At 41.6% G+C, this 10,961-nt stretch overlaps 1 long non-coding RNA gene across 1 annotated transcript in view; it reads left to right on the top strand.

Annotated features, from left to right (window-relative positions):
• The window catches only part of LOC111726450, a 17,049-nt gene extending 11,460 nt beyond the window's left edge, over nt 1-5,589 (top strand). The window contains exon 3 of the long non-coding RNA XR_002774212.1: nt 5,502-5,589. This is a non-coding gene — a long non-coding RNA (uncharacterized LOC111726450). The remainder of the gene's footprint in view (nt 1-5,501) is intronic.
• The last annotated feature ends 5,372 nt before the right edge of the window (nt 5,590-10,961 follow it).

Below are 10,961 nucleotides of genomic sequence, written 5' to 3'. Positions count from 1 at the left end.
GAATCCCTCCCTCCCCCCTCAGTCTGTCTTTACTTGACGTCTCACATAAATGAGGTTACGCAGCGTGGAGCCTCTGCTTCCTCACTTAGCAGGTGTTTACCATGTTTCAGTCCACACCTCCCTCCTTTTTATGGCTGAATACTGTTCTCTCTATCCGCACAGAGGTTCATCTAGGAGTGAACTGCTGTCAGCTCGTTCTGTCTGTTCGCTCCTCAGCAGTGCGTGAGGCTCCCCTTTCTCCACACCCTCTCTAACCCTTACCCTGGTGCATCTCTTGATTTTTGACATTCCAACGAGTGTGAATTGGCATTAGTGTGAATTGGCATTTCGTGCTGGTTTTGATTTGCATTTCCTTAATGACTGTAAGTATTTTTCATGTGCTTATCAATGATTCACATATCTTGTTTGGTGAAACATCTAGATCTTTTGCTCATTTTTAAATGGGATCATTTGTCTTATTTTTGAGTCGCTGGAGTTCTTTATGTGTTCTGGATGTAAGTCCTTTATTGGATATGTGATTTACACATACTTTCTGTCTGGCTTGTCTTTTCACTTTCCCAGTGGTGACTTTTGAAGGTTTTTAAATTTTGATGAAGTCCAGTTTATTAGTTTTTTGCTTTTATGCATCATGGTTTTGGTGTTTTAGCCAAGACCCTTGGTCGAATTCCGGGTCATGACGATTTTCTTCTCTGTTTTCTTTTAAATATTTTATAGCTTTGGTTCTTGCATTTAGATTTATGATCCATTTGCACTAAGTTCTGGGCATGATTTGAAATCAAGATCTGTCTGTCTTTTGCATGTGGATGTTGAATGGTTGAAACACTCTTTGTTGAAAAGATGATCTTTGTCCAGTTGAATGGCCTGGTGTCATTGTCAGAAATCTGTCGATCATAAATGTGAGAGTTTATTTTTTGACACTCAGTTCTGTTTTCATTGATTTGTACATCTTTTCTTACATCAATACCATACTGTTCTGATGAGCTTTGCGTTAAAGAAAATTTTGAAATTTATAATTGTGAGTCCAGCACTGTTTTGCTTCCTTTTCAAAACTGTTTTGGCTATTCTGGAATTTTGACATTTCCATACACTCTTTAGGGTCAGTGGTTTGCTAGTTTCTGCAAAAATCTTTTGGGATTTTTGACAGAGATCGCATTGAATCTGTAAATCCATTTGGTGAGAATTGCCCTCTGAACAATATTGAATCTTCCAATCCATGAAATGGAGTGCGTCTTCATTATTTAGATATTATTTAATTTCTCTTAGTATGTTTTGAAGCCTTCAGTATATAGGTCTTATACTTCTCTTGGTAAATTTATTTGTAAATATCTTATTAGTGTTGATGGTATAAATGGAATTAATTCTGTTTTGTTCATTGCTAATATATAGAAATACAGTTGATTTGGAATGTTGAACTTTGACCCTACTGAATTCATTTTTCTAGTAGGTTTTTCTTGTGGGTGTCTTAGAATTTTCTGTGTACAGAATAATTTTGTTCGTGAGTAAAGATTACTGTATTCACAGTTGTCTTGAAGTTTCACATTTAAGTATGTTTTGGTGGGCAGATGCTACAGGTAAGGGAAGAGGGAAACAGTTGGGAAGTATTTAGGAGTTAGAATAAACAGGCTTTAGGAGCTAATTATATACAGTTTATACTAGGATTTATTTTGTACATTTTTGGGTAAGAAGATTCTGGCTTTACTTTTATGAAGTAGGGAGGGTGTTTAAGAAAAAATTATGTCCTTTTGAGAGGATTAACTTTTTGTAGTAGAGATTATTTTCTCTATTTTTAATTGCCAATTTCAAGTCAGTGTTAATATTTATAAATGCTTAATTTTTTTTTGTGTTAATATGTTCCATGAAGTAGGGAGCAGTATTATCACCGTATTTTAATTGATGAAATTGAGATACAGCAAAATGCTGTGGGTCACAGCAATAGTCTCTGCGTCTCCATACACGGTACTTTCTAGTGTAAAAATAATTTGGAGGGGGTTATTCCAAAACTGTGTCAGATGAGATCCACTAGACTTCTGACCTCTGGTCACCCCCACACTGCCAGAAAGGAGGTGTGTTTAAAATGTTCAGTGTGTTATATAGAAGGACAGTCTTCGTTCTTTCGTCTCACATAGCAGCCTGCAGGTTGTAGCCTTCTTGAGTTTCGTGGTTACTCTGGTCCAGTCCTGTGTTCCTGAAGATTTTAACTAGAGACATAAAGACAGTCCCTCAGATCCCAGCTTTGCTTAGCTGTATGTAGAGAGGGAGAGAGCTAACAAGGGTGGTGGCCGTTACAGTGTTCTTCTAAATATGTTAGTAGACATTTTCATTGGGTGTCTTCCTAGACCTCATGGGCTAGGTCTTTGCAAATAGAGAAATCATTACTGTGAACTGTAGCCAGTGTTACTAGTCTTTGGAAACTTGCCCCTAGGGAAGGATGCCTTAGGAGCTTACCAGATCTAAAGTCAGACCCTGCCTCTACCTTTCATAAGCTTAGGCAAGTTACTTTATTTTTGAAATTTAGCTAAAAATATGTATTCTCTCTGATTGTACAATAATACGTGTTGCTGCAGAACACGTGGAAATATAGAAGTCCTCAAAGAGAAGATAAAAATCACCCGTAATTCTTTAGTCAGACAGAAGTCTCCACCCCCATGGAGCTTACGTTCTAGTGATAATCTTTGCAAAAACTAGACATAATGTAACCAATAGAGACATTTGTGACTGTCCATGCTGTGGACCGTGTAAGCAGATAGAAAAGAGAACAGTGGTGAAGGATGAGGACTCTGCGTCCAGATCTTGACCTCTAGTCCTTATCAGTCATGTGACCAAGTGCTTGACCTGTGTTGCTGGCTTAATTACTGGTGTTATCTACTGATATGGAAATATTTCCAACATATATTACGTGTATAATGTCATATATCAAAAAAAGATTATTGTGCGATGTCATGTGTGAACATTAAAAAATAAGGATTTCATATATATGATGATGTGTGTACACCAGTTTCTTGAAGGATAACCAAGAAAATAAATATGAAGTAGTTATATTTGGTGAATAGGTGAATTAGAAATGGTAGACAGAGATACCTTTTGTCTTCACCTCATTGAGAAGTTTGAATTTTATTTTTCTTCCAAAGTTTGAATTTTTTAATGCCATCCACATACTCCTTTTATTATTATTATTATTATTATTTTTGCAGTTTTTGGCCAGGGTTGGGTTTGAACCCACCACCTCTGGCATATGGGGCTGGTGCCCTACTCCTTTGAGCCACAGGCACCACCCAGAATTTACCTCTTGTATTGCTTATTTATTTATTTTTTTCAATTTTTGGCTGGGGCTGGGTTTGAACCTGCCACCTCTGGCATATAGGACCAGCGCCCTACCCTTTTGAGCCACAGGTGCCGTTCCTCTTTTCTTTATATTGGAAAAATCTTGTTTCCTCTGCTTCTTTTAGTAACTTATTTACATAATAGTAGAGCTCGAGTAATTCTGGAACCAGCTTTTTGCAGATATGCTAAAGACACGTTAGAGACCATTTTGCAATAAGTAAACAAATTATATATCTCAAAAAATTGTTTAAAAAATGTTTCACATAGAAGAGTATTATGACTAGATTGTGATTATTTTCCCTTATTAAATATTTACCTATTTGACAGTAATAGTTGCATAGAAACCAATGCAGTTATAGATTGGTTTACTCTGAAAGGCATTTTAAAAGTATTAGGTAGTTTCTAACTTTATTTATTTATTTATTTTTTTCTTTGAGATAGAGTCTCATTTTATCATTCTGGTAAAAGTGCCATGGTGTCATAGCTCACAGCAACCTCAGACCCTTGGGCTCAAGCAGTTCTCCTGCCTCAGCCTCCTGAGTAGCTGGAACTATAGTTGCCCACCACAATGCCCGGCTGTTTTTTTAGAGATGGGGTCTCGCTCTTGCTCAGGGTGGTCTCAAACTCATGAACTCAGGCGATCCACCCGCCTCCTCTCCCAGAGTGCTGGGAATACAGGGTGAACCTCCCCTCCTGGCCCTAAATTCATTCTCGTTCTCTACCATTTATTTCCCTTTTCTGTCTCTTAACCCTCATTATCTGTCTCTTCATTTCTCTCTCCCCCCATTGTCTCTGACTCTGAGGATTAAAGATGGATTAGATACGGTCCCTGCCCTTCAGGAGCTCACATCATTTGCTCTATTCTATAGTAGTAGTCTTTTCTTTTTTTTATTAATTTAATTTTTAATTAAAATCATAACTGTATACATTTATGGGGTACAATGTGATGATTTGATATACAACGCAGAATGCTTAAATCTAATTAATATGACCAACACCTCACTTTTTTTTTTTTTTTGAGACAGAGTCTCACTATGTCACCCTCAGTAGAGTGCTGTGACGTCACAGCTCATATCAACCTCAAATTCTTGGGCTTAAGCAATTCTCTTGCCTCAACCTCCCAAGTAACTGGGACTATAGGTGCCCGCCACAACACCCAGCTACTTTTTTTTGTTTTTTTTTTGTTTTTTTTTGCAGTTGTCATTGTCGTTTAGCAGGCCCAGGCCGGGTTCAATCCCGCCACCCTAGGTGCATGTGGCTGGCACTGTAACTACTGTGCTATGGGTGCCGAGCCTCCTCACTTATTTTTTGTGGTAAGGCATTTACACTTTGCTCTTAGTTATTTTGAAATACACCTTTGCATAGTGCACATTAGGTGAGATCCACCAATCGCCCTTCCCCTTTCCCCTCCCTCGGTCCCCCCCCCTTGCTAGACTGTATTTGTGTTTTGTCACTGGTCTGTATGAGTGTCTAAGTGTTTATATATTGGTTTGGTAATAGTGGGGAGTACATTGGATACTTTTTTCCCCATTCTTGAGATACTTTACTAAGAAGAATTGTTCCAGCTCCATCTAGGTAAACATAAAAGATTTAGTCTCTGGTCCCAAAACAGCTCTAAGAGTGTTCTTTAGTTACTTTGTAGGGAGGGAACTGGGTGTCTCTCTCTTCTATCCTCATTTTCCTCCCACTTGTGCTCCTCTGCATGCATTAAGCACCTCCTGTGTGTCAGGCGCTCTGCTGGAGGGTGCAGGATGAATAAGATCAAGGCTGGCTGCTTCATTGTTTGATTCCTTGCAAGGAGAAAGGGAAATAGATTCCAAAACAATCTGACAGAGGTATTGTTTGGATACAGTCCTTGATAGAAAATTGCCACCAGAATTAGAGATTATACATTTTCTTCCTTTTTTTTTTTTTTTTGTGAGACAAGGTCTTGCTCTGTCACCCAACCTGGAGTGCAGTGGCCTGATCACAGCTCACTGCAACCTTCAGCTCCTGGACTCAGTCCTCCTGGCTCAGCCTCCTGAGTAAGCAGGACTACAGGTGCACGCCACCATACTCAGCCAAGTTTAAATTTTTTTATAGAGACAGGGTCTTACTGGTCTTACCAGTCTGGTTCCCAACTCTTGGACTCAAGTGATCCTCCTGCCTTTGGTCTCCCAGAGTGCTGAGATTATAAGCAGGAGCCACCACGCTGGGTCTGATTTTCTTTAATTGTAGACATTAACCCGTTTTGAGACATTTACACTGAATAAGAGCATAGCAGGGTCCAGTCAGAGGTGATGTTTTCCCGGCTGATTCCTCACGGAGGTGGCAGAGGTGCTTCTGAGCGTGAGTGTTGCTGACCTGAGGAGCCAAGTTCTTCTTTATCCCCCAGCAGTCTTTATACTTGGGGTTACATTACCACTACTCCAGAGAAACCTTTGCAGTTCTTATGCTTCCTCAGAGACTGTTTACAACCTTGGACTTTCCTATCACTGAAATCAAACTAAGTGTCAGCAAGGCAAAGTTCTTTCAGTGGCGGGTCTGCTGCCGGTAGGGCTTCCAGGCCTGCAGGCTGCATTTCCTTGAATGCACACAGAGAAACAGGCTGTTTTGAAAGCAGAGGAGGCGTCCCTCACCCGAGTGACACAAACAGGAATCATGAGGCTTCATAGAGGACGTGATACAGCTCTTGAAAGTTATTGGACCTGTCTAAAACATACCTGATTTGTAGTTTTCACCACCTAGATGGAATAATGATGCTTTTAAGTTAAATTATAAACATCATTTGTATATCTAAAACGTAAGGACATTTTCCTGTATTATTACAGCACTGTTTTTACACATGAGAAACATTGAAAAAAAATAACTCTAGGCTCAGCGCCTGTGGCTCAAGTGGCTAAGGCACCAACCACATACACCTAAGGTGGCAGGTTCGAATCCCCAGCCCGGGCCAGCCAAACAACAATGATGGCTGCAACCAAAAAATGGCCAGGCGTTGTGGCGGGCGCCTGTAATCCCAGCTACTTGGGAGGCAGAGGCAGGAGACTCGCTTGAGCCCAGGAGTTGGAGGTTGCTGTGAGCTGTGATGCCACAGCACTCTACCCAGAGGGACAGCTTAAGGCTCTGTTTCCCAAAAAAAAAAAAAAACTCTTGGAGGCACCCATAGCTCAGTGGGTAGGGCACTGGCCACATACACCCAGCCCAGGCCTGAAAAACAACAGTGACAACTACAATAAAAAAAAAAAATAGCTGGGCGTTGTGGCGGGCTCCCGTAGTCCCAGCTACTTGGGAGGCTGAGGCGAGAGAATCGCTTAAGCCCAAGAATTTGAGGTTGATGTGAGCTGTGACGCCACAGCACTCTACCTAGGATGATAGCTTGAGACCCTGTCTCAGAAAAAACAAAACAAAACAAAAAAACTCTTATGTAATACCTTGTCCATGTTCAATTTCCCATTATTCCCCGAAATGTATCTTATAGCTGGTTTGTTGAGATCAAGATCCAGCAATAACCATATATTGCATTTAATTGTATCTCTTAATTCTGCTGTCCCCCCCATCTTAAATAGGCTTTATCCTTAGTCTTAAGGCTTTTAAAATTTTTTAAATATTTATTTATTTAGAGACATAATATAATTTATTTATTTAAGTAAATAAAATATTTATTTATTTAGAGACATAGTCTCTCTGTGTCACCCTTGGTAGAGTGCTCTGGTGTCACAGCTCACAGCAACCCCAAACTTCTAGGCTCAGTTGATTCTCTTGCCTCAGCCTCCCGAGTAGCTGGGACTACAGGTGCCCCCCACAACACTGAGCTGTTTTTAGAGACAGGGTCTCACTCTTGCTCAGGCTGGTCTTAAACTCCTCAGCTCAGGTGATCCACCAGCTTCAGCCTCCCAGAGTGCTAGGATTAAGGCTTTTTTAAATGCTAAAACTTAACCTTCTGGCTTGGCGCCTGTGGCTCAAGTGGCTAAGGCGCCAGTCACATATACCTAAGGTGGCAGGTTTGAATCCAGCCTGGGCCCGCCAAACAACAATGACGGCTACAACCAAAAAATAACCAGGTGTTGTGGCGGGCGCCTGTGGACCCAGCTACTTTGGAGGCTGAGTCAGGAGACTCGCTTGAGCCCAGGAGTTGGAGGTTGCTGTGAACTGTGATGGTACAGCACTCTACCCAGGGGGATAGCTTGAGGCTCTGTCTCAAAAAAAAAAAAACAAAAAACCTTAACCTTCTTAACCTTGTCCTTACATCTTTATTTATCCATCACATTGACCTGTTGAAGAGACGGTGACCCACCTAGTTTTCCTCTGATTGCTTCCTTATGATACTATCATGTTACACTGTCACCTGTGTTGCCTGTAAAGGTTTGATTAAGTACAGGTTAAACATTTTTGGCACAAATACTTCATAGGCAATACAGTGTTGTTTTTCTTTAATCTATTGTTTTTCTTATCTTTTTCGGGGGGGGGGCAGAGTCTCACTTTGTCACCCTTTGTAGAATCTGTGATACCACATCTCACAGCAACCTCTAACTCTTGGGCTCAATTAATCCTTTTGCCTCAGCCTCCTGAGTAGCTGGGACTACAGGCGCCTGCCACAATGCCTGGCTATTTTTAGAGACGGGGTCTCCCTTTGGCTCAGGCTGGTGTCAAACCCGTGAGGTCGGGCAATCCACCCACCTCAGCCTCCCAAGTGCTGGGATTACACATGTGAACCACTGTGCCTGGCCTTCTTTCTTTTTGAGATAGGACCCCGCTCTGTCACCTAGTTTGGAGAACAGTGGTGTGATCATGGCTCACTGCAACCTCCAACTCCTGGACTAAAGCAATCCTCTTGCCTCAGCCTCCATGTCTGGCTTATTTTTAAATGTTTGTAGAGAAGGGGTCTCATTATATTACCCAGGTTGGTCTTGAAATCCTGGCCTCAAAGGACCTTCCAGCCTCAGCTTCCCAAAATGCTGGGATCACAGGGTGAGCCACTGGCCTGGTTTTTTCCTTCCTTCCTTCCTTCCTTCCTTTTCTTCCTTTTCTTCCTTTTCTTCCTTTTCTTCCCCTCTCGTCCCTCCCCCTTCCTCCCTCCCCTCCCCACCTTCTCCCTCCTTCCCCCTCTTCCTTTCTGTTGCATACATTTATTCACCTGTGTATCTTAGGATAGTAGAATCTGAAAAGGTGGAGATTCTGCTGGTCTTCCAGTTCCTTCAGGATTCTGATGGACGCTGGAAGTGGTGGTGTGGGTCTGGGCACCACCATGTCGGTCTGGGCACCACCGTGTCAGTCTGGGCACCACCGTGTCGGTCTGGGCACCACCATGCGGTCTGGGCACCACCGTGTCGGTCTGGGCACCACCAGCTACTGTTTCCCTGCAGGAACTGCAGCTTCTCTCTTCATCTTGGTTTTGCCAGAGAAGGAGCAAGTGGATTTGGCTTGGTTGGTGCTGATTTCAGTTTTCATTACCAGAGGGAGGCATCACAGCGGGTTCCAGAGTTATTGACAGTCCAGACCTTCTTGGTACATTCGGCCAAGTTGCCACAAACTCTGTGACACCAGCTGCACATGATGCTGGAACCCTGGTACAGCCCACCAGTCACCGGGCTTGGGTTTGTCCCAGGCCTGGAGTATGAGTGTTCTTGTCCTCTTTTCTGGGGGGGGATTTTTAGCTGTCCCTTTTTGCCTTGTCCCTGACACATTCCTTTACCCTTCCCTTCTTCCCTGACTGCTTAGCTGTAAATAGTGCCCGTTCTAAGAACTCTTATTCTCTTGTTTGACATGTGTGTATTCCATTGCAGCCATTCTGGGGGGACTTTGTGGGGGTAACGCAACTGAATTCTCTTATAAGGAGAGTTTAGTATGAACTCCCCTTACTCATCTTTACCCAAGACTTCTTGTCCTGTGGAGGGTGACGAGAGATGAGAGGTGGGCGGAGGTGGGTGACATCATCCTCGGGTGGTGGAGGTTGTGGCTAGACAGGGCATCTGAAGGTCGGGTGGGTTGAGGAAAGGTTAGAAGCAGCATGATTTCCCTCACAGTGGGGGTCCTTGCTGGTTATTCCCGCACCCTCTGGTGAGTGGCCTGAGGAGGTGCTTGCTTGTAATGCTTGCTAACATTGTGAGGCAGGTTGCAGAAATGCAGAGTTGAAAAGAGATGATAAATAGACGTTGGATCATGTTTCCTTGGGAGGGGAATACGGCATTTTCCTATTCATAATTTAGGAGCATAACTTTTGGCCCAATCTTCTTCTCTCTTTGTAGTTAATGTTAACAGCTTATTAAAAGTTAAAAAAAGACTTCCTTTCATTCCTTTCCTCTATCAGCTATTCCTAAGAGTATGAAAAACTGTTATTGGAAAAAGTAATCTGTTGATAAATAATTTTAACTGACATCAGAACGTGTGTATTCATCATATTTTTTTCTTGTATACTTTTTGGATCACGGTATGGTTAAGAAATACTATTTTTTAATTTGGTGCCATTTTCTCATTGCCATTCTACGAAGTCTTTTTAGAAAGTCTCAGTGTAAATACACCCCTTGTTCAGGTTGCAGATATTTTTATGGCTACTATAGCTCAGTTTGGAAATGGCTCTTGTTGCATATCACACTTTATTTTCAAATTAGCACTTGTCACGTAGAATACATTCTACGTGTAGAATTCTATTCATTTGTAATGTGGAGATTGCATTTTTAACATCTATTATTAAACAAAAAGTACCTCTTTTTGAAATAACCATCTTTCATTTCTTTTAGGTTTCACATTTTAACACCTTCTGAAATTATCAGTTGATTGATTTGGAAAATGAATGGTGGTTAGTTGGCAAAGGTTCTTTTTCTTAGCTGTGCATAGAGTAATGTTACATCTTAACAGTTAATGACATCTTGAGTTTGATGACGTACAGTACTTTACCATTCAGCTAACTCATGCGATAGCCCTAGAAACACTGAAATAGTGTGGGATTGGTAGATTTAGTTAATACAATGAGGTAGATAGACAAAGTATTTGTTCTGTCTCTCTGTCTGTCTTTAAGAGCTTTTCCTATTCTCATCTCAGTTTTGATGAAGGGATCAGGATGTGTAAGGACGTTAAACTAAATGTAATGATGAATACTCACATCGTGTAGGCGTCATTGAAAGGCCCAATGAAGTCCTGGAAACTGAAGTGAATGTTCAGAATTTACCCCTTTTGCCCTATCCTCAATCTATTCTCCTCCTCAAAGATTTCATTCCCTCTCCAGCTTTCAAATCTAACATTGTTGTCTTCTTAGGCTCTTCTCTTCCTCGTCTGCTCAGAGTTAACCAATTTTTTTATTAGTAGACTTTTGGGGGGAGTAGTTTTAGTTTTATAGAAAAATGAGTGGAAGTTTGGCGTATTCCCAAATGCAACCCCCCTTCCCAATTTCCCCTATTGCATTAGTCGGTACATTCATTATGATTGATGAGCCAATATTGAAATACAGTATTATTAACTGAAGTCAGTAGATGACGTCAGGGTCACTTTTTGTGTTGTATATTCTGTGGGTTTTGACGACCCGAGTCCTCCATTGCAATATCATAGAATCGTTTCACTGCCCTAAATATCCCTACCTGTTCATTCCTGTCTCCTCCCACCCCTACCCCCAGCTCCTGGCAATCTCAGGTCTTTCTACCATTTTCCATAGTTTTGCCTTTTCC

This window comes from Otolemur garnettii, unplaced genomic scaffold (genome assembly GCF_000181295.1).
Source record: "Otolemur garnettii isolate 467f Iridium unplaced genomic scaffold, OtoGar3 scaffold00066, whole genome shotgun sequence".
Classification (NCBI taxonomy): Eukaryota; Metazoa; Chordata; class Mammalia; order Primates; family Galagidae; genus Otolemur; species Otolemur garnettii.
The sequence above is the reverse complement of the archived record's forward strand: the minus strand, read 5'-3'. Positions and strand labels throughout refer to the sequence as shown.